Consider the following 27,946-nt stretch of genomic DNA (forward strand, 5'->3'; position numbering starts at 1 on the left):
AGACAACCTACTGCTTATAAATTTAATGGCAAATGCTTTAACTGTAACAAGTATGGTCATAGAGAAAATCAATGTAGATCTAGAAATTATCAGAATACCAATACACCCACTGGTCAATGTTCAAAATGCAACAAAGTTGGTCATAATTGTGAAAATTGGAGAATGAATGTGAGATGTTATGTTTGTGGAAGATTTGGACATTTATCTAATCAATGCAGAACACAAACTAACATAGGTTATGGGAAAGCTATTCAGAAAAATAATGTGACTTGTTATGCCTGTAGCAAGATTGGACATATTGCAAAATTTTGTAGAAGCAATTCCTCATCGGTAAAAAACAATGGTGCTAGTTTGAAAGGTAAAGAAAAGGTTGAAGAAGTAAAGTAGGAATTCTCAAAACAATGGATTAGGAAATCAGAACTAAATGTTGATAGTAATAATCCTCCACCAACAAAACAAAGTAACACTCCACTCGCAGAAGAAAGTAACACTCCATCGGTAGGAGAGTCTTCATCTAACTGAAGAAAATTTCCTTAAGGGTTTGGCAATCAAATGTGAAACATGCTATTATTCCCTTGGTTGATGGTGAGAAGTTGAAATTACTTCTATACCGGTGGATAAGTTAAGTAATTACTTAACCGGCAAGCATTAAATGTGGTGGTTGGCAAAATTAACATTATAAATCAGTATTTTTGGCTCCATTCTACTTGACCGAGCATTCAAACATTCGAAGAGCGCGAAAAATCCGAGCAAAGTAGCAAAGAAATTTAGCAATCAATCATTTCTAAGGTAGAGAAAAGTATTTATAATCATGGCATCTTCTTCTATACTTGAATTCATAGCAAGCCCTACTGTAGTTGAAGTAATCAAATGCCCTAGGCCCGTATTTTAGTTAGTTCCTGAAATAGCTAAGAAGGATGATAATGTTGGTGCATTTTCTCAAATTCCCAAAGGTGTAGTTTTTGCAGAAGACCCTAGAATGTACATTCATTGTCACATAGAAGAATTAGGTAATGAGGAAATTATGAACATGTATAAGATTGTAATTTGTGATGATTCCAGTAATGTGAAACTTGAACACAAAATAGTCGAAACCCTAGGATTCACTGAAATCCTCAGTATTCTGGAATTCCCTAAGGATGTTATAAGGATAGTTTTAAGCAAGGTTCATGGTGAATTTTCACAAAATAACTAAAGAGGCAGTAAATGCTATGACAGGGTTACCCTCCACCGGTAATAGACCTGATAAGACAAAGAAGGTCTCAAATGAACTAGTGACCAACTTGACAGGAGCAACATCTGACAAGAGATCTTTAAGAGTGAATGATGTAACCGACATCAATGTCAGATTAATTAGCATAATTTTAGGGTATAAAACAACACATGCAAACAAATTAAATTCAGTTTCTAGTTTATGCATAAAGAGTGCTTATGACATGATCAATGATAACACAAAAATAGATGTGTGTGAATGGTTGAAGGATGAACTGATTGATAATCTTGGAAAGATCAAGAAAGACAAAAAGGGGACATTTAGATTTGGTAACCTACTTGTCTATTTAATGATGCACATAACAAAATAGGTGCCCGATATTGGCAACAAAAATCTAGGTTTTGACATACCGGTAGGCAAACAACTCTCTGATTCACTGCACAACATGGGTGAAAACAAAGAAAAGAATATTAATGAACACTTTCAAACATTTAAGGCCCGGATGAACACTAGAGTCAGATTATCACAAACAATTGTAGATAAGTATAAGGATGAAATATGCTTTGTTATTAAGAAGGATGAGATTTGGATGGAAGCAGTTATCCCAAGAACAATTTGGGTTATTGAGATGGGTTATGAAACCGATGACAACATAATTGAAACTTATGCAAAAGCCCTTCTGGAAGCACCTAAGGAACCAAAAGAAGAGGTATTTGGTAGTGCTAAGACTATTGAGAATCAAATTCAATCAAAGAAAAGAGTAAAGAAGATAGAAGCAATAGTAAGAAGAAGATCTAGGAAGGCTAAGGCTATCAAAGAAGATGTACTTCAACAAACCGATATCACTGAAGATGAGTTAGAAGCACTACAACCAAAAACTCACCTTTCACCGGTAGCAACTTCTTCAGAAAGTGATATGCTAGCCGCATTTAAAAGAGTTGTGAGGAAAAGATAACCTTCACTGGTATCTACACCTTCGCCTAGAAGAACCAGACAAAAACAACAGGTAGTAAGGCCCCCGACAAAGAAGATAACTCCTAAAAATAAAAAGTTAACACCAAAGAAAAGGAATCAACAAAATATTGCTCCAATTTACAAACTTTTAGATGAAATAACAAAGGATGGACAACTGAAAAACATCAACAAATTGTATGATTCAGTATTGGCTGATGACAAAGAAAAAGTTGAAAACAGTGTAATTCTACACTTGGATATCTATAAGAAATTTTTGATGCAAGTTGTAGATGAATTACCGACAGAATTGTTTAAGAGACTTGAAGCTAGAAGGCAAGCTATTGTAGAGCTTGACAAGAAAATAAAAATTGAGAAACTACTTGCTGTTTATCCTGTTAACTCACCAAAGGAGATAGATTATATGATCTCAGAGGCTAACCGGATAGTATTCTCAATTGCACACCGATATGTAGCAGTTATGGTTGGTAGAGTAAATGAGGTTGCAGAGGAAACTGCTAATGCATGGGACATATTCCTTGTTGAGAAAGAAAAGCAGGAAGAGTATAGAAATCCTAAACCTATCAAAGTATATCGGAAAGATAAGGATAAGGGTAAAGGCAATGTTGGTGGACCTCCGAGCATAAAAATAAAAGATAACTTATCCCCACTGCCTCTGAATACTCCATCGGTAGTTACAACTGAAAGTCAACCGGCTAATGAGAGTATGGAGATACCACAAGAGGACACAAATCCAAATTCTAAGGTATGATACATAGTAGACATTGATACTCAGAAAGTTAACATTGTGGTAGATAAGGACACAATTGGTAAGACAGATATGTCTAGTGAGCCATCGACAACTGATAACTCAGAAGGTAAACCGACAGTTGGTAACACTAAACAACAGGTAGAGAAAAAGGCTCCATCATAGCAATAGGTTCACACAGAGTCAGTACCACCGACATCAACTGAGCAAGACAAACCTTTTCTTAAAGAAATGGAAACACAAACTGACCTACCAGAGGTCACCACAAGCAAGGATATTGCTCCCACCAGTGGGATACAAAGTGTTGGCACTTCAACTATAGGATTAAAATCAACTAATGTAACATAAGTTCTTTTGGACTCCTTAAATAAAATAACAGATTGTAGCTCACAAGCATACAAGGCTATAGATGATATAATTCCAATTCTGAAGATGATAGCTCCAAAATGTAATGTAGATAATAAAGATTCTTTGAGTCAACTTGACACTTTGTCTAAGTATATTACTGAAAACACTGTGACAGTTGAACAAATAAAAGAGGAAGCATTCAAGGAGAGATTAGAGAAGGAAAAACACAAATTCTTTGAGGAAGAAATAAAGAAGTGTACAAAGCAGTTTGACACACTTCTACTGGAATTATGTAACACATTAAAGGAATTCAAAAATTTGTACAAAGATACTTTTAAGACTAACTTTTTGATAGTTGATATAGACAAGAAGATCAAAAAGATACAGGAGGAAATAAATCAACTAGCTTGCAATTTCATTAACTCATTTGATTCATTATCAGTGTTTGAGCTGAAGATAACAGGTTTTGAGGAAGAACTAGTTAAGTTGGAAAGAGAAAAGGAAAGAATAAAAGGTAAGGCTAAGGATCTTAAATGGAGACTAAGTCCACAACTGGACTACCTCGCCACCTTAAGGAAAGAAATATCTAATGCCCTGGTTCAAGGACAGAAAACACTGGCAGAGCAAATGCAACACCTCACCGATACAGTTCAGAGGACAGAGGCCACAATAAAAGACAGTAAAAAGTTCATTGAGAGCTTGAATCTGGTTTTGGTAGATCTTTTTCAGATTGTAACCAACCAGTCACAATGATGAAGCTAGAAACCACACTCAATTGACAATTTGACAACCTTTGTCATTGATGCCAAAGGGGAAGTAGTGGTATGAGAAAAATCCAATAACTTAAGGATCATCTGCTCAGGGGGAGCACACATTTTTGGTAACAATTTTTGGAGTTCAATTTTTGGATACACTTCTGAATTTTTCTCATGAGTGTTGCCATCAATGCCAAAGGGGGAGTGAGTTGGTTAAAAGATGATCAAAAGATAGAGATAAAGGAGTAGTGTTTGGTGAATTTCAACATTGGGCCTTTCAGGGATGAGGTTTTGTGTGATGTTGTATCTATGAGTGCTTGTTATGTCTTGTTGGGAAAATCTTGGCAGTATGATAGAGGAGCTATTTATGACTATAGAAGAAACCTAGTCACTATTGAGAAGGATGGACAAAAGTTCACATTGATTTCTTTGAAGGAGAAAGAGAAGGAGGTGAAGAATCTGAGTCTTGAGAAAAGTTACAGTACTAAGAAACAGGTTGTAGAGGTTATACCAGAAGGTTTGAAGAAAGATCTGATAGAACCAGTTACAAAGGTTATACTAGAGGGTGACATGAGTTTGCAGAAGGATATGAGAGTTGAGCTTGATGGACAAATGGAATTGGATGACAAAGAGATTATGGTGACAAACCAGATGAAGTCTTGTGGCAGAAACAAATTAGAGTTGCAAAAGAAAGAGAATGGTAAATGGAGACAATGTACAGATCTAAAGCAAAGGAAAAGAAACAAAGAGGGTCAGATGTTAGAGAAGCCGATTGAGGCACCAGAGGAGGTAAAGCAGAGCTTGGAAGATAAAGAAGATGTTTTGATCATAAATGAGCATGGGGTCTTTATTCTGAATTTTTTTAGATGTTCATGAGTTGAATCTCATGGAACATCTTTTTCTATCTGGGTTGTCTAATGCAGGAGCATCCCCAGTCAATGAGCAATCTTTGCATCAACCAAAAATATTTCCTTTCATTTTTGTTCTTGTCTAGTTCTTTGTACAGTTTTCTATGTTCTTATCGATTGGCACCGATAGTTTCTTGTTCTTCATGGAAAATATCATATTTGGTTTCCAGGTGAGTTCATGTGCTCAATTCCATATTTTTAGTTCATTTGGGTTCTTTTCTGGTCAGTTATCACTTCTAGTTGATTGTTTCTGGGTTATGGGATAGTTCTTATGCTTACCGGTTGGTTTTCCTTCATTACCGACATGATTCTTGGTGTTTGGATCTATCTTGGGTCTTTTTTGATGTTCTTTGGCATGTGGTTGACCTTCCTGCTGAACCACATCTCTTGGTTGTTATTTTCTAGAAAAATTTCTCTAATTCTTAGGGCCGACCTAGTTACATGTTTTATTTTCCTGCATTGGTAAATGTAATTTTATGAGGCCGACTTGGATATGTTCTGGTGGGTATAAATATGATATTATGTAATCATTTGTAGGGGCAGAGGAAGTATAATTGAGAACAAGGATTGAGATTCGTATTTTGTGATCTAGTTGATTCTTAGAGTCCCAGATTGGATTGTATCTGGCTGATAGCTTGCATGTAACTGGTTAATTGTTGGATGTTCTTTGATGATTGTTGGATGATTTCTGAAAGTTATAAGGCATTAATATGATATGTTTATGTAATCTTCTTATGTTTTCTTGCTTCTTTCATTGTGTTTCTCTTTCTTCATAAGCCGGTTGATTCTCTTTGAGGGTTTTACTGGTTATGGTTGCATTAAGTGGTATACAGTCAAGGTAGGGAGATCTAATGAAGGACAACCCATCCTTGCAGCCTAACACAAACACCATGCAAAATAGACCGATAACCAACAACACAATGCCAGAAATAGCATAAAGAACAACCGGTAACAACACCAAATACATAATTGGTAAACAATATGAACAATTCTTATTACAGTCTAAAGAATTGCACATGCCACATCTTGGATCATAGTCCAGGATATAAATAATGCTTATAACACAAATATAAGATCTACAGATCATCCACATATCAGATCAACCTTCAAAAATAGTCTGTTGGTTCTACCCTAATCTGGACCTCAACCTTATGACCTCAGTCCACTACATCAAAATCTTATCAGATCTACATCTTCGCTCGATCTCTAAACTATGTCTTCAATCTTATAACTTCTATCCTCTCAAATAATTCACAAACTTGCATTTATACCATCCACAAATAATAACTTAATCAAGTCAGCCCAAAGACCAGCCGGTTTGTGAAACATGTAATGATAACATGTCGTCTCAAATCACTAAGAACAAATCTAAAATGCATAAAACAATGTTGCATCCTCCGAGAACATCAGACATGGCACACGAAACATAAATCAATGATCCATAAGTCACAAAGATCAACCGCAACCTGATCCAACTTCGCTCAACACACTGCTAGACTAATCGGTAAGAACATATCAATCGGGCCAATACCAGAATCGATAACATATCGGATTAAATCCAAGTGTCATGAAACTTGAACATGACACAAACAACAAACACAAGGGAATAAACCCAAAACCACAATTCTAAATACTTAAACAAGAAGAAATGCTACGATCTCAAGCAATTCTACTGAAAAACTTCTCAACCGATAATAACTAGACTGATGCTCCTGCATCATATGTACACCCCGCACCCCGCGGGGAGTGATGAGGAAGTAAAACTTGGCTTGCAAGGATGCAAGTTAATAATAAAAGAAAGTCATAAGGACCTCATGCCCTCGTGGGAGATATGGTGGGTCTTGATAGGATGTCGTTGGATGGCAGGGTAAGGTTATAAAGGAGACTCTCTGTTCAATTTCAGCGGTTGATCTAGATGAACAAAGACTATGCTTTATAGTTGCATTAAGGAATATTCCCAACTCCGTTCACCATCCAATTACACACGAATTAGAGGATCAATGGAAAAAATTCAAATCTTACAAGCCACCATTCAAATTCAACGACTAGGTAGTGATTGCCAACAAGGAGGTCAAAATTGAATTCTCAACAACCCCAACTACTCTATGTCTCAATCAAATGCTCCAGGATGGTGCCATTATTCAAATCCAAGATCTATAGAGATAAAACATGATCTCCCATGCCCATTTATGGTTTGTAGAGGACTTTCTATTCTATTAAACAACATTTAGATGCCATCTCAGACTTTAGGGATGCCTTAAAATCATGGGATTTCATGCCCACATCGACTACAGAGACATCCAAGTGTTCCATCCTCTCTTCCAGAAGATCAGATGTACCCACAACAATCAGATTTTGGATCTTATTTATTCCTTCTGATTTATTCTCTAACCCAACCCTAGTTTGGTCAGGGTTTTATAATCAATGTTCAATTAGAGATATGTTTGACCTATATAATTTAAAGGTCTTCTCTCTATTTCTCTTATAAGAATTCATGCTTTCTATAACTATAAACCCTACCTTGCCTTTACATTAATAAAATTGTCTATTTTACCTCTTTCAAGTTCAAATATATTGTGTAAAGCATCTTACCTTTCTGTTTGAATGCATTTTTCTCTATTTTAAGATTGTATGTTGTGTTAACTATGTTCATAAGTGTTCTATTGTGAATGATCTTCTTTCCTTTGAACATATTTTTGAGTTCTAACCTTCATACATTTTGTAGGGGATTGATTAGAATATGAAACTGTGTATGTCTTTGAGAGTTTTCATTGGTGTATTGTGCAGTCATTGGTAGGGAGGATCATACTCTAATCTTGGTGCATCACCTCTTTCATTTTCAACATTCCCTCTTCTTTCTCTTCTACAAGTCATTAGAATAGGTTTACAAGTAGGCTTTAAAGTGTTGGGTTGGTTCAACATTGCACCCTTATTAGAGAGGAAATCTACTTTCTCTAGAGATTCAGCCTCACAATGCAATGTCCCACACTTGGAGGTTGTTTCCATGTTTCACAAGGTTGTTTAGGTTAATAACTCAAATAAGGGTGCAAACTTTTGTGACAACTGTTTATGCACTAACCACCTAATATACACAAAAACTATTAATAAAACACAAACAAAATATAATATCAACATTCCATTTTGATAAATAGATAGATTATTATCTATACTTAAAATTTGTGGATACAACTATCAAATTTCATTAAGAGAAGCATATTTGAAAATTTTCCACTTTTTTAGAATAATAATCAACTTGTTTTAATCATTGTGGACAATCCATAAAAATGAAGGTTTGAAAATTAAAGTAAAAGTTTATCCCTTAGTTCAAAATCATATATCTAAAAATTAGAATGGCATAGATCATAACTTTAAAAATAGGACAAAAATAATGTAGATCATCATCTTTTAGGACATCTAGTTCATAACTTCTAATAAGTTTCTTTTCCCAAGAATATTTTCCACAAATTAGTCAAGAACATTGCAACCAAACATAAATCTACATAAAAATTATATTCATTAATGGTGCAATGATTCTCATTCATAACTTACCCAAAACCCTTTCTACTAGGTTTCTAGTATCCATTCCTATGTTTACAATTATAATTTTAAGTTCTCTAATTCTTTAAAAAGTTAATGTTAGAGTTTGATTCCTATTTGTCACTTTTAGTTTTATACATTAAAATCAATTTGATATAAATTCTAAATTCTCTAAATGATAATTATGATTTACATGAAAATTACTTTCTAAGATTTTTAGTTTCTTCAAATCAATTCCTAGGTTTCCCTTTCTTTGCTTCTCATACATTCACCTAGAGTTAGATTTTCATTTTTAGATTTCATATTAAAATCAAACTATTCGAACATATTCAATAATCACCATTTCTTTTCCTAAAAAAAATTAATTGTTCTTCATTTCTTAGGTGCATGAACAAGAATCCTAGGATTTCAACCTTAATGTTCTATAATAATTTGAATATTGCTTCTAACTTCAATTCCATATTTAATTATGATTAATTCTAAATTAATTTAATTTAGTAGACATAAATATATCAATATATCTAGGTTGAATGATATTATTTCCTAGGTTTCCAATCAATAATACCATGATTAGTTTGTAACAATTCTAAATAAACTAAAATATTGTATTAAATAGGGTTTTAATGCAATATGAAATCATTTAAGCGTGGTAAAAAACATTTCATGCTAAGGATTCAAATTTTTCAATGCAATGCAAATTCTTGTGATAAACGATTCCCCAAAAGAATTTTGAGCATTCATCTAAAAACATTTAAACCCTTCACGAAATCCTTTAAATCACTTCAATTTCCCTAAATAAATTATTTAGATTTTCTCTAGCTATGTTTTGTTCTCTTTTTAGTGGCCATAACCCCTAGAGTCATTGTAGGTTCATTTGTCTAGAACATAGTCTTTTACCACTCATAATGCTAATATTGTGTTGTATTTTTTGTGTGTGTTCAACCTGTTGAGTATCCTAATCCGGGCAACTAAGAGGGGAGGGGGGTGTGAATCAGTTGACAACAAATTTATTTATTTAACCTTAATACATAGATCCTGAAAATTAAGTAGAATTAATAGAATTAAAAAACACATGCACAATTTATATTAGGCACAAGAAACACTAGAATTTACGTGGAAAACTCAAGAAGGGAAAAACCACAAAGAATGTTAATTCTCAAATGTATAAACATCAATTAAGGTGATTTTTACAAAGGGTGGCTCACTGCCAATATGCTTACTGTTGGTGTGCTCACTGCCAATATTCTCACTACAGATGGGCTCACTACTGAAGAAGAAAGAAAGACAAAGAGAATCCACCATAAGAAAAAATAGTCTGCACTGCAGAACTACTTTCGGTAAATATCTCACACAATCACTGGATGCCTTCAATCTCGCATGTCTTCAACACAAAAATCCACATATGAAATCATCAAATTATACTCTTATATATAATATCTCTGGAAATCATAATTCTCAATGTCGGTTGGGACAAAGATCTAAAATAGGTCTCCACTAAACATTCCAGTGTTGGCAAGGAATGAAAAGTGGACCATATCACACGGTTCCTCAACACTCTACACACATTACCAAGGTCGGAGAGAAAATGCATCTGCATGCTATGCAATCTCAATATATGGTCGAAGGCCTCAAGCTCTGGATCACTCCAGACCCAAAGATAATACAAAAAAATATCTTTCGAGGTACCAAATGTATCCGGTGAAACTTGGAAACCTTCAACTGCATAAAAATGAACACTCTTGCTCATCATACCACATCCGAACCAAAGGATTTGACATCAATGACAACACATAATGTAATGCTAACAATCTCCCCTTTTTTTATTGATTGAAACATACATCAACAATAGTCAATGAAAGATCATCATTAAGTGCACAACTATCTCTCTCTCTCCCCCTTTGATAGTAATGACAAAGGTGGTCAAAAACTCCCCCTGAAAAAATCACTCCTTCTCCCCCTAAGAGTGAGCACATCAACATTAGTCCATAAAAGAATGTCTTCTCACTGGACCAATGCACACCTGAAATTCACATTAGTTGAAACTAGTAGGGGGTAATACCCCTAGCTTATGTTGGAGATACTCAAAAGTATCTTTGCACAATGCCTTTGTGAAAATATTTGCAATCTACTCTTTTGTGGGCACATACTCAAGTCTGACCTCATCATCTATAAATTTTTCCCTCAAGAAGTGATACTTGATAGATATATGCTTTGTTCTGGAATATTGTATCAGATTCTTGGAAATGTTTATTGCACTAGTGTTATCACACATGATTGGAATGGGGTCATTAAATTTCATAGCAATGTCCTTCAAAGTTTGCTTCATCCATAAAATCTAAGTATAACAAGAAGATGTTGCAATGTACTCTGCTTCTACCATAGATAAAGACACATAATCTTGCTATTGCTTGACCAAGCAACTAACTAGGAGCCAAGAAAGAATGCTCCTCCAATTGTGCTTTTTCTGTCATCAACACTTCCAACCTAGTCTGCATTCGTGTAAGCAATGAGATTAAAATTTAATTTCCTGGGATACCATAGACCAAACTTTTATGTACCTTTAAGATATCTAAAAATCCTTTTTACTACCACAAAGTGTGATTCTTTCTGTTCTTGTTAAAATCTTGCTACCAAGAATACTACATACATGATATCCGGTCTGGTAGTAGTCAAATATAACAGTCCTCCAATCATTAACCTGCACCAACTTGCATCTACCTTAGGAGATTTATCATCCTTATTTAAATTGAATCCGATAGTCATAGGTGCACATATTGGTTTGGAATTATCTAACCTAAAATTCTTCAATAGTTCTTTGACATACTTAGATTGAGAAATAAAAATTCCTTTATCATTCTGATTAACTTGCAATCCAAGGAAAAAATTCAACTCACCAATCATGGACATCTCAAATTCTTTTTCCATCTCAACAACAAATCTTTTGCACATATTTTTATTTCCTCCAAAGATTATATCATCAACATACACTACCACAATCAGAATTTTACCTGAATCTATCTTAAAGTACAATTTATTGTCTGTTGAACCTTTCTAAAATCCCTGATCAGTTAGATATTTGTCTAACCTCCCATACCAAGCTCTAGGAGCTTGTTTAAGTCCAGACAAAGCCTTTTTCAATCTGGAAATGATATTTGGATCATCCTTCAATTTGAATCCTTTCAGTTGTTCAATTTAAACTTCTTTTAACTCTCCATTCAGAAATGTTGATTTCACATCCATCTAATAAAATTTGAAATCTTTGAATGCTGCAAATGCTAGGAACATCAGGATTGCCTCCATTCTTGCAACCGAGGCATAAGTATCATCAAAGTCAATTCCTTTAATCTGAGTGTATCCTTTGCCAACCAACCTTGCCTTATTCCTTATAATCTTACCATCTTCATCCAACGTGTTCCAGAATACCCATTTAGTAATGATCACATTCTTGTCTTCTGGTTTGTTGACTAATTCCCATGTCCAGTTTTTCTCAATTTGATCTAAGTCCTCTTTCATTGCCTTCATCCAATTCTCATCTTTGTATGCTTCCTCTACTGTCTTTGGCTCAGTTTCAGATAGAAAACACATCAAGGCTTGTTCTTGTGTTGCTTTGCTTCTTGTTGTAGCATCGTAAATTGTACACCCTTAATTGGGTGGTAGAATTCCATGCTTAGGTTAGCACCTGCCTTAGTGTGTTTGCATCTTACATTTAAAAATTCTCTTTAAGCATTTAATTAACCAATTTAATTAAATCTAAAGTCTTCTTTCATCACTCTACATATCATAAAATTGGACCCTTTACATTAAGTGTGCTCCTTTTTATTTTATTCCTCCAATAAATCATTTCATCAAATCCCCTAATTATGTCCTATTTCGAGCTTCAAGGCCCGATTTCTCATATCTAGATGCCTCAAATTTCCATATACTCTTGGAATTTTTGCTAAAATCACAATATCTTGCTTCCCCAAAAATTTGGTGAAAAGTTGTTCGGACCGTGTGTTTGGTGAAAAGTTGGTCAGACTGTGTGGTCAAATTTCGGGAGCATGTTTTGGAAGTATTTTAATATTCAAAACCAAGAGATTGGTGGGAAATATTATTTCTAGGTCAGCCTATGACTCAAAACAAAGTTAGGGTCTCCTACATATAGCCTTTCCTTTCCTCATTTGAAGAATCTGATTCTCTAGCAGTTGAAGGAGCCTCTTATGAAGTGAAAGTGCAGGTTATGTGGAGTCTACAATCAACAAACCAAGAATTAATCAATCATTTATCAAGCCTTAATCAATCATTTTCAACATCAATTAGGAGCTTTGAAGACATTGAAGAATAATAGGAGATCACCGACTGTTAATTGTCTTGTACCTCTCCCTTAGGGTTTGGTATGGTTTCATGTTATTTTCATGTCTTTGTATGAGCTTCATAACATTCATTTTCAGATTTACATTCATTCTTTAGATACACTATTTTATTTGTGATTTAAAGCATTTACATTTACATTTACACTCATTTAGGGTTTACTTTCCAAAGTGTAGGCTAGAACTCTAGATCTACTTGTTCATTTAGGATCTTGCATACACACAAGATTCTTGCACACACATTTTCAATACATTATCGACTATTTTCTGAGGTGGAAACCAACAAAATAAGGGTTTTGACTAAATAAAAACCCTATATAGCCACCTAGACACCATTTTTCAAGTTGCAAGTGCAGGTACATAAATATGACAGACACACGATCTTCAGGAACCAACAAAGCACACAGATATAGATCCAACATTAGAATTTGACCTTAGTCTTCAGGGACTAGGGCATGTCGCCCTTTTCCTCCCAAGACTATGGCGTGGCACCTTGGTCCTTTGGGTTTTTCAACATTTTTTGGTAGTTTTACATTTCAGGTCTTCAAAATCCCAGATCCAGTAGTTTCAGCCTCTTGCAGTATCAGGGACCAAGGTGCTCAGTGCCCTTGTCCTGCCTAGTCAATATCAAATTTCAGTGATAGCTGCATCTCTGAGTTCATTTTATAGTTCTTCTTTTAGTTTCTCAGTTTCAGACTTGCAGGTTTCTGTATTTTCAGTTTATGTTTGTGTCTTTACTCATCTCCTAGTATAGTTGGTTATTGCATCATATTTTGCACATCTTCTCTTCATTATAGCAAAGGAATACAAACCCTATGAGATATTCCTTGGCTCTCTCTTTTTCTCATAAGAAGTCAAAGTGAAATATCTCCCTAGGCTCTTTCATATTCTAATGTGTGTAGATGAGAGTGGGATTAGGTCTTCGCTACTTGGTTCCATTTTTATGCATCACACTTGTGCTGACTCCTTTGCTCTTATCTCCAATGATATATTGTTCTGAGAGATTCTTCTTAACATACCTTGGTGTTTTGGATGCAGATGTTGGAGTATATTGATCATTCTTTTCTTCTCTCCTAGTTTCTTCCTTTCTTTCATTTTCTCTAGACTCATATGAGTCATAGCCTACTGCTATTTCTGAATCTTTTGAAGTCTTCTCATCAACTTTTACACTTGCACTTTCAACAATCTTATTCGATCTTTTGTTAAAACATTGATATGCTTTACTCTTTATTGAGTAACCCAAGAATATGCCTTCATCTGCTATGTTGTCAAACTTTCCAAGACTTCTCCGTCTCTCCTAATATAGCACTTTCTTCCAAAAACTTTGAAATATTTTACTGTTAGAGTTCTTCCATACCATAGTTCATAAGATGTCTTACCATACTTCCTTCAATACAAAATTATGTTAAGTGTGTATGTTGCTATGTGAATTGCTTCTCTCCAGTAAACTTCTGGTAACTCTGCTCCTTTAATCGTAATTCTAGTTACTTCTTGTATAGTTCGGTTCATCCTTTCAACTACACCATTCTGTTGTGTTGTCCAGAAGGTAGATAACTATCTTTTGATGCCATGTTTCTCACATAAGTCATTTAACTCATCCAAGATAAATTCTCCTCCTCTATCAAACCTTAAACATTTGATTTTCCTGCCAACTTCATTCTCAAATTTTGCCTTGAATATCTTGAACTTTTCTAATGCTTCATGTTTTTCTCTAAGAAATGCAACCCAAGTCATTCTAGAATAATCATCAATCAGTAACATGAAATACCTCTCACCTTGTAGGCTTCTTGTCTGATTTGGACCACAAAGAACTGTATGAACCAAATCTAGTAATCCAATGGATGAGTACTCCTTTCCTCTGAGTGTGCTTCTAGTTTGCTTTCCTATTTGACATTCCCTACAAATGTTATTCTCCGGTTTAGAAAATCTAGGAAAATCTCTTATTGTACTCTTTGAATTGATCTGTACCAAGTTATCAAAGTTGATATGACACATCCTCCGGTGCCATAGCCACTGTCATCAAGTTGTGATATCAAGCAATGTTTTGTAGTTCCTTCCAATAGGTACATATTTCCATTTTTCCTTCTTCCAGCTACAATAACCATTCTAAAACCCTTCTAGATCTTGCATCCATTGTCCTGAAAAACAATATTGTATCCATTTTCGCACATCTTTCTGACACTCAATAGATTATGATGCAAACCCTTCATATAATAAACATTGTCAATGTTATACTTTCCATCAAAAGTAATTGAACCAATACCAACGATTTGTGTTGTTTGATCATCTCCAAATCTAATTGAATCTCCATCATATCTTTCAAGTTTTATGAATTTAGTTTTATCACTAGTCATATGATTTGAGCATCCACTATCAATCAACCATTCATTCTTATCTCTTCTAGCATGAAATGCGTTAGCAATGGTCTTAGAGATATCATACCTAGAACATCCATTTCTACCAAAAACAAACAATCATCATCCTCATAGTCCGATTCATCATCCGAAATACCAATATCATCCCTAACATAATATGCCTTCTTATTGAACTTTCCCTTGTTTTCCCTAAACTTTTGCCTATTTTCCTTTTCTGAACATCTAGTTGCAATATGACCAATCTTACCACATCTAAAACATTTAAAGGGTAACATACCTTTGTATTTTCCAGTGCCTTTCTTCAACTTTCTTACAAAGTTTGCTTCTACCTCATCCGAGCTTCCCTCATCATACAAACTGTCTTCAGATACCTTGAATGTGGTTTCTGATTTGTCTGAATGTGGTTTACTTCAAATGTAGTCAAGGTACCAAACAATTGCTCTTTGATAAATTTCTTCAAACCATAAGTTTCTTCAATTGCAGAGATCTTGTTAATATAGCTTACCTATAATATCATTAGAATTTTGTCAATCACATCTTCATCACTCAAAGTACCTCTGAGTTCTCTAATCTCATTTATTGTGGTATCCACCTCGTCAAAGTAGCTTACAATATCTTCTCTTAGCAATTAACCTCTTTGTCAGCTTGACTCTTTCATTCCCTTCATAGATGTCTTTTTACTTCTGCCAGACCTCATAAGCAATATTCAAAGAGATAACCTTAGTCAATTTAGTTTTTGATAATGCACTGAATATAGCATACCTTGCTTTTTCATTTTTTTCATAAGCTTGAATCTCATCTAGAGTATTGAGTCCATTCGCTCGTAGAAAATACTTAGTCTCCACAGTCTTCCAAGTGTTGTAACCCAGAGAAACCAAATAACCTCTCATCTTTACTTTCCAAAAACTACAATCAGATCCTTCAAAGATAGGAATGGATAACTTGTGTGCCATCATATCAAGATCTACCTCAAGTAGTTAAGCTCTATATCAAGGAACCACAACTCTGATACCAATTGTTGAATATCCAGGAAACTGAGGGGGGGGGGGGGTGAATCAGTTGATAACAAATTTAATTTTTTAACCTTAACGCATAGATCCTGAAAATTAATTATAATTAATAGAATTAGAAAATGCATGCACAATTCAGATTAGGCACAAGAAACACCATAATTTACGTGGAAAACCCAAGAAGGGAAAAACCATGGAGAATGCTAATTCTCAATGTATAAACACCGGTTAAGGTGATTTTTTACAAAGGGTGGCTCACTACCAATATGCTCATTGCTGGTGGGCTCACTCCCTTGAAAGGGTCACTGCCAATATTCTCACTACAGATGGACCCACTGTCTTGGAAGGCTCACTGCCGAAGAAGAAAGAAAGACAAAGAGAATCCACCATAAGAAAAACACAATCTGCACTGTCAAAACTGCTTCTAGTAAATATCTCACACAATCACTAGATTCCTTCAATCTCACATGTCTTCAACACAAAAAGTCACATATGAAATCATCAAACCAGACTCCTATATATATTATCTCTGGAAATCATAATTCTCAATGTTGGTTGGGATAGAGATCTAAAATAGGTCTCCACTAAACATTCTAATGGTGGCAAGGAATGAAAAGTGGACCATATCACGCGGTTCCTCAATTCACTACACACATCACCATGGCTGAACCTAAAATGCATTCGCATGCTATGCAATCTCAATATCTGGTCTAAGGCCTCGATCTCCGAACCAATTTAGACCCAAAGATAATACATAAAAACATCTTCAGAGGTACCAAACGCATCCGGTGAAACTTGGAAACCTTCAAACACACAACATACCTAAAATGAACACTCCTGCTCATCATACCATGTCCAGACTTAATCCAGACCAAAGGATTTCACATCAATGCTAGTTGACACATAATGTAATACTAACACAACCCTCTTTTGTGTGTTGACATATGTTCACTTGTGTTTGTGTTGTGTTTTATTCTCATACTATGAAGTCTTTTAGTGTATTGTACTTGGATGTTAGCATGACAATCAAACATCTATGCAACATACTAATATACACCAACTATGTATATTTAAAACATCCACTTTTTGCCTTTCTAGTCTCCTTTAGCTTCCAAAAATTCTTTTTTAATTGTCATTTAGTCAGGTATTGGAAGTTGTACACTTATGTTTGCATTCTTGAGTGTCCATTGGGCTTCCCTCTCATTATTTTGAATTTAGGATTCTCATTCCTCAAATCAGATTGAGCTCTTCTACAACTATCTACAATATTCTTTGGTACTCTTTTCAATCCAACACTGTCTTGTGAGCTCTTGATTTATTTGATGAAAACCATTGCAATTTATATTTGATATTTTAATTTTCACCATTTTTATTTTTATTTTTGTAAGCATCCTTTGTCATAGACACCTCTATTAACACATTGGGAGCTTTATCGATATTTCCTTTATCTTTCCATTCACACAAAGGTGTTCATCTGAGTAGACCGGGGATTTAACATTAGTAGTTTCACTTATTATTGTTGTTCTTAGTTTCTAAATACACATGGGCTAAGAGAATATAATCTCAAACTCCATTTTTCAATCCTAACTTCTTGTTGAGGTTGAAAGGCCAAAATAGGGGCTTAACTTAAAGGAAAGATCCTATGCAACCATCGCTTTCTTCTCTTTTTAAAATGTGAATGTTTGAAAGCCTTCAAACACGTGCATGTTTCTTTTTCCTCTTGGTTTCTCTTTGTCATTTCATTTACTTTGTTTAAAATTACCACTTTGTTGTGTTTTTTATTGTACTAATTGTCTACATTCATTTTGGTATATCCTACTGTGCTACTCTTGCTTCTATTCATCTTTGTGTGAAGCTATTTTCTAAAATATGTATATGATTTTGAGTTTACAATTTTTCAAGATACTAGTGCATAGGGATGGTGATGCTAAATTGAACAATAATACACCATGTAGATTTTTGTATGATATAGTATTGTTTTGGATAATAGGCTTCGTATTTTGCTAACATGTTCCTCATTTTGTGTTATTGCTCCTTAATTCTATTTGTCATTTTAGTACTTCTATTTTTTTATAATTAGTAATTTTACAATCCAACTCACATTTAATGTAATCTAGAAATCAAAGAAGCTTAATTTTTATTTTAAATTTTGATAAACTTGTTTCAACACACAAAATTTTCAAATTCCTTCCATTTTATCCAAGAACATTTTTTTCCTTTTCTATTTTTTTTTAGGGTTTTATCTTGAACCTCCTTCCACAATCCTAAAAGAAAAAAACTATGACCTTTGATCAAATTTATTTACACCTTTCTTAATATTATCCTTTTATTTTTCATAATGAACATGTTATCCTCTTTTCTTATGCCACTTTCTTGCTTTGCTCTAATATTTACAAACGAGAAGGTATATTTTTTTTGTTCTCTCCTTGTTTTTTTCTTTCTAAAACAAAACAATTTTTTTGAAAGTCAAGCATTATAAAATTTAATAGAATTTAAATTAAAACATAAAATACTACATTATTTTGTAAATTATTTTTAAAACAATTATTTTAATTCAAGATAAGAATTTCATTATATTTATAAACATAACTTATCAAAAATGATGAAATTTAATTATGATATTCAATTTATAATTCTATGAATGATCATGAAAATAGGACTTATATTGATTTTCTAGGATAATTCTCCTTCAAGTTGTCTTTCCAAAGATCAACAATACTCAAATAAATAAATCATAGCACAATACTCAATAGATTGAATCATGAATTATCTGTAAATACCTTACAAATCTATTGATTTAAAGGACCCCATCCCTAACTTGATAGTGATGAAACCAAGGACCCATCCCTAGTTTGTCAAAGGTAGGAAAAAAGCATGTCCCTCCAAACCCTAGCTCACCATGTGATCCTGAACCTCATCTAGTAATAATACCAAGGACTTCGTCATGTTTGCAATCATTAACTAGAATTAATAATTGATATTGATGTATTTGCTAGATTATTGTTGATCGCTTAATCTGTCTTTATTGACATTTCTTGAAGGATTGATAAGTGGATGCTTAAATGTTCCTTGAATAAATTGGTCCATAAATGTTTGATATTTGAATAGTTAAGATTTGCATAATTGATTGATTGATTTATTGATGTTGAATGATTGATGTTAGTATGATTGGTTTGATGATTGACAGAATAATTTTATAAATTGATTCTTAAATGGATTTTTGATTTCTTATATAGTTGAAAGAATTGATATTTGAGGATGGATTCCTAAATTGATGATTCTCCCTTTAATCATCATTATTTATTTGATTGGATGATTGATTTTTCTTTTATACCCATTTCTTGAAGTAGTTAGCACCCTTCATAGGGAATGAGTCACCACCCTTCATTGCTACATTTGAGAATAATAATTTATTTCCAAGTTGATTTCTTTCATTTGCCATTTATGATTTATGGATATTCTTCTCAATCGATCTCCCTTTTAAATCTCGTGTTTGAGACACAAATCTTAATTTCATGCCTTTTGACCATTCATTAAACACAATTAAATTTTAGTTATATCCTTATTTATTATATCTCATTTTAAAAACATTACAGTCCACCCTAGCCAAGATTTCTTGTCCTCAAGCAATGACAAGATAGGATACCTTCTTATAGATAACTTGAAAGTGTAGATGCAACAACAATTTTTTTATAGTTGGACTCCACAACACTTGTCTCTTCTATACATTACATGGCCTTGACTTTCATAATTTAGGATGTGATTGTCTTCCTACTCATAATAGGTTGTTATATTTCCTTGTCATGACCTTTACACACCAGAATGAACTTGACCTTCAAAAGTGAGTATTGCAAGGACCTCTATCCAATTATCCTCTTGTTCATTTAACCTATATTCATTGTATACTTCACTTTTCAATATTTTCCTATACTTATTAGTATTTTGTCTTTATGATTGTTTCAGTTTGCAATTCACTCTTTAGAACCTCCCTCTATATGTTCCTTGATGTATTTGCATGTCCTCTAAATTTTTTTCACTTATCCACTATTATCTAGGGTTTGTAGAACACTTAAAATAATCCCATGACTAATTAGAACATCCTTATGATTGTCCTTTACATCTCATTACCCATAATTTGTGTTGATTTATCCTTTCTCATTGTCATTCCCTTTGGGTAAATTTTTGTCATGTTTTTTCTCCAAACAACTCATGTACCACTCCATTGTCCATCATTGCCTCTAACTATCATTTGTCTTTATGTTGGTCTTTTTTATGAGATCCTTTAACTATCATCAATTCCCCTTCAATATTCATACGAATGTGTCCTCTTTTACTTGTCATTGACTATCTTGTGGTCTATTTAGAACCTTCTAGGACTGCTATTCACCTGTTACCCACTTACCATGTCTTCTTGAAACAAAGTTCAGGGTTTTGTTTGGAACAAAAATATCGATTAGTCAAGCTCTCAAAATTGTAACAACATATCATAATCCTTGGATAGGACTCTTTGACATCTTTTAAGACCCCATTTAAATTTCAAGCTTTGTCACTCATAATTGCTTGCTAACTCTCACTCTACTATCTCTATGATGTAAGGTCATGTTGCACTTGGAACTTTTCTTATGCTTGATATATTCAAAAAAATTACAAGGTTTATCTCTTCTTCAACCAAGTTTATTTTTTCTGTCTTTGTAGTCAAACTTGACCATATTAAATGCTCAATGTAAGAGTACAATTTATCTTTACCCTACAAGGTAGTAGGTGTAGACACCTAAAAATGTCTCATTGATCATGTACTAATTATTCGTCTAATTGATTAAATAATTCTTCAATTCTTTAATTAAGTTAATTAATCATATTCTTCTAAATTCATATTTCCTTACCATCGTACTAATTATTCTATTTCTTATTCTATCATCATTTAATCATTTTTAACTATTTTCTAAATATTAATTAAATATTTATTATTTAATTAATTCTGATTAATTTCCTAATTTAAATAATCTTTATTATTTAAATAAATTAATTCTCAATTTATATCTCTAATCATCTAATCATTCAACTCTCTTCTAAATATTAATTAAATATTTATTATTTAATTAATTATGATTTAAATAATCCTTATTATTTAATTAAAGTCCATTTCTAGCATAATTAAATAGTTTCTTTAAATTATTTAATTAACTAATTAATTCTTCAATGCCAAATCCCCAAATTCTAATTTCATTTAATTTCATATTCTTCTAATTTCTTCCAAATTCAAATACATGTGCATGATTTCAAAAACCAAATTGAAAACCAAAGTCAAGTTCTAAATATATTCAGATACTAAATTGAATTTAAATAAATTTAATTATTTGAATAAATATCATGCAAAGATTAAATTGAAAATCTAAGTCAAAGTGCAAGCACATGCTAAATTAATTAATTCAATCAATCAATTAATTAAATCATTTATCTCTCCAGTCTCTATTTTCATCTTCTAGTTCTCTTGGTCATCTTCTTTATTTCTTCCAATCATTCTTTTTCTTCTTTCAGTTAGCTTTTTCTCAATCAATTGACTCCTTTAATCTATTAAATCTATTTTGTTTCAGTGCCAAGTCAACAGTTCAACTATCAATCAGCATGTGAGCTCACTTGAGTTCCACCTCTTGATCATTTTGTTCCACCTTTCAATCAATCTTCTCCAAAAATCTATAAATTGAGCATTCAATCCTCACAATTCCTCTAGATCATGAACTTTGAATCTTTGTGTCATTTGCAGGTTGCCAGCGCAATATCTGAGAGCCATCATATCATAGAGAAGAGAAGAGCAATGGAAGTTATACACAGTCACGGAATAGGGAGTCTTTAATTGATTTCATTTATAGTTCCTATTTTGCTTGATTGTGTTATTTCATTGTTTGTTTGTTAGAATTCTTTGATTAGATAGGGATTTGTGATTTCCCTTTGATTCTAATTGATATTTTATAAGATGAATTTGACAAGCTACAGTAGGATCAATACTTTGATACCAATTGTAATGTCCCTTTTTGGGATATTCCTAAGTTTTGCCCTAAAAAAATAATTCCAGCTCAAGATAAGAATTGTATTATATTTATAAATATAATTTTATCAAAAATGATAAAATTTTATCATGATATTCAATTTATAGTTCTATGAATAATTCTAAAGATAGAAATTATTTTGATTTTCTATAATAATTATCCTTCAAACTATCTTGCAAAAGATCAACAATACTTATATCAATAAATCATAATACAATACTCAATTTATCAAATCATGAATTCCTCATAAATAGCTTGCATATTTTCTAAGTTAAAAGATCCCATCCCTAGTTTATCAAAGGTAGGAAAAGACATCATCCCTCTAAACCTTAGCTCACCTTGTGAGCTCAAACCTTGTCTAATGACAATACTAAGGACCCCATCCCTAGCTTTCTAGAGGATAGGAAAACATCCCAACCTTTTAAAACATGGCCCGCCCCGTGGGCATAGACATCATCTATCTCACAAGTACTAAGTAGAACTGAAAATTGTTATCTTGATGTATTTGATAAATTATTGTTGATTTCTTGATCTCACTTTATTGGCATTTCTTGAATGATTTATGAGTGAATGCTTAAATGTTTTTATTGCGATAAATTTTAGGAAGGGCTCGAACTTGTTACAGTAAAAACACCCATCAAGGCAAGTAGAGAGAGTCTCACTAGAAACGAGACTGAGAAGATCACATAGAGACTAAGAAGCCTCTAACCAGAGCAAAGAACCGATGAGAAATAAGGGTCCCAACCCTAAATTAAATACTTCTTCTCAATACAATAACAAGAAAGTGGAGTTCTAGAAGTGCCTTTCCTCCTTCTACGAACAAAATCCCAAGCTATGTTATCATCAATGATCCCACAATAAGAGGAAATAAGAGAGAACCTTTCATTGGAGGACTAAAAACAAGAGAAGCAACCTAATTACAAGGAAACAAATAGGAATCAATCTCATTAGAAGTCAAAAGTTGAGAGGAGATAATAGGCTCCACATGAGAAGAAAAGAAAACCACTAGAGAAGATGGAACTCAAGTGGAAGTCGACGAAGGAAAAGGAGGAGAGCACTTAATGACATGGACCACAACATGATCTTAATGACATGACTCATCAAATACCTAAGTATAGATATCCTCCATAGAGACAATAACCTCAATAGTTAAGTGATCATCAAAATCATTCTTCTACCAAGTAGTAGAACCCTTTTGATGACCCAAAGAACTATCAAATGTCAAGTGACTTGTAGAAAAGAAAAGATGTCATCAAAAGGGATGTTCTCATAATCCAAAGGTTGCAGCCAGGATCCTCAACCATCAAAATCACATCTCCATGAAGAGGCCTTAATAGGTCAATGCCCACAAAAAGATGAGTGTAGTGTCCTAAATTGCGCCTAGTGCATTTATGACACTTATGCATGGTGCTCGGTGCATTAATGAAAAACTCATAATAAAAACCCCATCATTTTGACATCATGGGCCCCGAAGCCCCCATTTTCCCTGGAACCCTATTTGTGCCTATCTTTGTGAAGATGACAACATGCCACGCTAACGTCCTGATAGATTCACAGAATCTCGCATCCTGTAGTTAGTTAGACGCCTTCCAACACATGTCCCTTGGCTTGCTTTTGGCTGTAATGACTCTCTACGCTTCTTTCCAGTTTTAAAAGCCCTTCTTTGCTCATTTGAAAGGGTTCCTCAAGATTTTTTGGTCTCTCTCTCTATGCTCTCTTGAATACTCTACAAGCATTATCAAACTATCTCTATTTTCAACACTCTTGCAACCATCTTGCAACAACAAGCACATATCTTGAGCTTCATCACCCTCGTATCTCAAAAAGAGGTGTTTGGCTACATGCCTTGTCTTCTCTTTATCATTTATCTATCTTTTATCATTTCATGCAATTTATCTATCATATTTGTAAATGTATTTATCATCTAGGTGCATTTAGCTTATCGATATATCATTTTTGTCTATTTGCAATAGGGTTTGCTTCCATTAAGGAGAGTATAGTTTCTATTTGTATTTTATCATTTTATCTTTTATCCAATCTATCTATTTGGCTATTCGTGGAGGTGGAAACACCAAAACAAGGGTATATCTAAGGAAGACACCTATACAACACCAACATTTTCTCTCCATCTTTGTGTATGCAAGTGACAAACAGGTTATGCGCAACCAAAGAGGTTCGTTGTAAACGTTTCCTAGGATTCCATGTTCTCTAGTTGTACAGACGCAACGCACCACACTAGCGTCTGTGCACCATGTTTCGTATGAGAATTGAGACCTCCTCATTTCTCTTGTATAATCTGCTCTTAGTTTAGATTCTTGTATTTCATCATTTCTATCTTTTAATCATTCAATTATTTCTCTATTAGTATATTTTTATTTTGTTATCCCGTGGCTCACCCTTAGCGCTAGTATAAGTGAGAAAGCGACAGATTGATTTTTTCTCTAGGATTTATCATCTTAGAGGTAACAAATCCCCTCCTCTAAATTTCGGTGAACTTGACATGATTGCCCAATTCCAGATCTCTTCCTCTTGGAGTTTGATTCTTTTGACAAGGCATTCTCTAAAGATGACTTCGATATGTTGGATGAAGTTTTAGATGACTTCTTAGAAGCACCTCTCTCCAAGACAGATGTAAAAGAAGTATCACCCTCCACAACATCCTCATTTGAAGATCAAAAGTTCGTGAATGTTATTGTTTTTTTCGTGGCTCCTCAAAGACCTAAGAGACCTTACATCCATGTGACTACAACAAGTCCTTCTCCAAAGAAAGTCAAAACCACTAATGGAAAACCTTTCAAAGGAGAAAATTATGATTTATATTCTAAGTTTATGCAATCTAAACAATCATCTTACAATACCATTGCTTTTATAATAATTGGAGAAATAAGCAGACTCTCGATCAACCACACGTCTCTTTACCACCTTCTTAGCTTAGTCTTCCTAAAACACATTTATTGGAAGATAAACGAACTAGTGACTATGATCTTATCGAACAACCCAAGGTTACTCCGACTAAGATCTCACTATGGGATTTGCTTCAAATTGCTCTGGTGTATCAAGGTATGCTACATGAAGCTTTGGAAAAGATCTTATTGCCTTCTTTTGCGAGGCTAACGGATGTGAATGCGTTGATGGATCATATTCGTGTGGATTCACAAAATATTACTTTCTATCCCCATGAACTCCCACCTCTAGAAGTAAAAAATTTGGTAGATCCTCTAATGTAATTGTTCATGCCAATGGCATGGGTATTAGGAAAACACTTGTTGATACAGGCTCTTCACTTAATGTTTGTATCTTGGATCTATTATTAAAGATCAAGGTGGATCCAAACACCTTGGCAAATTCTTCCTTGTTTATTTGAGGATTCAATAACAGTACTAGAACTGTTTTAGGAACGACCATACTATCCTTGAAGGTTGGCCCTGTTACTATTGCAACCCTTGTACATGTGATGCGAGGTCCTTTGTCTTATAATCTGGTTTTGGGTAGACCATGGCTTCACGCTTTGGGAGCTGTATCTTCTACACTTCATGGATATGTAAAGTTTGTAGCTAATAACCAAGTTGTCACAATCATGGCTAACCCTAAAGCTATGCACCTTTGTCAAATAGCAGCAGTTGGTCCAGCCTTGGTTGCACCTTCTTTTCAAAATTATGTACCTACGTTATCCTCTTTTGTCCCATCCCCTAAAAAGGAAGAGTGGAAGAGTGAGGAAATTTTGAAGGAGGAAGTCTCTGAAAAGAAAGATCTCATGAAGGAGGAACTACCTAGGGAGCAGGATTCTCTAAGATAAGACTCCCCAAAAGAAGACCTCCTCAAAGTACAAGCCTCAGAGTCTACTCCTAAAAAACCATCTTCAACTAAATCATCCTCTCCATCCAAAAGAAATGCATGCTTGGGTGACGATTGGGGTTCCTTAGATTTCACTAACACTCATGTTGGTGAATACAAGGTGGATCCCGTCCCCCTGAATTTTCCTAAGTTTCATTCACTTTGGCTACAAAAGATGACTATGTGTCTATAAATCCGGTTGATGCTTACCATGTTGATCACCTTTTCTATACAAAACCTCCTTCATTTAAAGAATTGCATGATATTTATGGTCCTGGATATAAGCTCGTATCACAACTTGGTTATGATGGAAAAGGTTGTGGACCTAATGAACAAGGTATTTAAATTCCTTTGCAGATTGAACCTCGTCACCATAATATTGGACTAGCATATTGCCATACGGGTTGAAGGATGAAACTATGGTTAACTATTAACATGATTTCTGTTGACCCTCTTCTCCTTAAGCTTATTCATCCGGAACTTATTGATAACACAACGTTGCCTAATGAAGTTCCCTTGGAAATTTTTCCTTTGGAAGAATCCTTGAAGGAATTTCTAGGTGCATATGATGAATTGCCCTCTTATCATCATAAATGTTAATTCTCTTATTATTTAAATACCCAAGCGTATTTTGGTAAATCCATTGAACAGGGCGCACCCTTATCTTATAACGAGGAGAAAATACCCATGTCTCATCCAGAAGACCATAGTGTACTCCTTGGTGAAGAGATTACTGATGTCAATATGAGTGACAAAGCTCCTGGTAAGGTCATCGAAGTCAAGAAGTGTTTATCCCCAAAGAGTTCAAAGAGCATTCTGATCTTTTGCATCAGTTCCCTGACATCTTTTCTTGGTCTTATGAGGAAATGCCAAGGATTGATGAGTCGATTGTGGCACATAACATTGTACTAAGACCTGATGCTAAACCTGTGAAATAGAAGATTTGAAAGATGAATCCTAAGGTGGCTTTATTAGTCAATAAAGAGATAGAAAAGCTCTTAAAGGTTGGTTTTATCCGTCCTATTGAATATTCACCTTAGATCTCAAACATTCTTCCAGTTAGAAAAGCTGATGGTCGAATTTGTATTTGCATTGATTTTTGGGATGTGAATAAAGCTTCTCTCAAAGATTATTTTCCACTCCTGAACATTGACATGATCGTAGATTCAACCGCAGGTTATGCTTTGCTCTCTTTTATGGATTGTTTTTTAGGGTACAATCAGATTCATATTAATCCAGAAGACCAATATAAAAACACCTTCACAACTCCTTGGGGAACCTTTACTATGTTATTGAATATTGTTTGGGTTGAAGAATGCAGGACAAACCTATCAACGAGCTATGACATTGATATTCCATGATTTCATCCATAAAATCTTAGAAGATTATGTCAATGATATCTTTGTGAAATCTGTTTCTCGTCAAGCACATATTGAGAATATTCGATTAGTATTTGAAAGGCTTCCATAATACAAGATGAGATTGAATCCCCTTAAATGTGTTTTTGGTGTGGATGTCGGGAAACTTTTAGGATTCATTGTTCTCCCATTAAGGAATTGAAATAGATACTAATAAGTGTTGGCATTTTTTATGATGTTGTTGTGATTGTCATTGATGGACACACACTTGCTTTGAGATCACTTTTTGTATGTATGAGTTATGCTCAACCGGTATTTGTTCCAACCAGTATTATGTATTATAGTCTTTAGACTATCAGTGTTTTGCAGAAAGTGTATACCGATCCCAAGCAGTATGAAGGCCTCAAGCGGTTTGAGGATCCCAAAGCGGTATGAAGAAACAAAATGGTTGTTATCATTTCTCCCAGTCTTCATTTTGGCAAAATGGTAATT

The sequence above is a fragment of the Cryptomeria japonica genome, chromosome 9, assembly GCF_030272615.1.
Source record: "Cryptomeria japonica chromosome 9, Sugi_1.0, whole genome shotgun sequence".
NCBI lineage: Eukaryota > Viridiplantae > Streptophyta > Pinopsida > Cupressales > Cupressaceae > Cryptomeria > Cryptomeria japonica.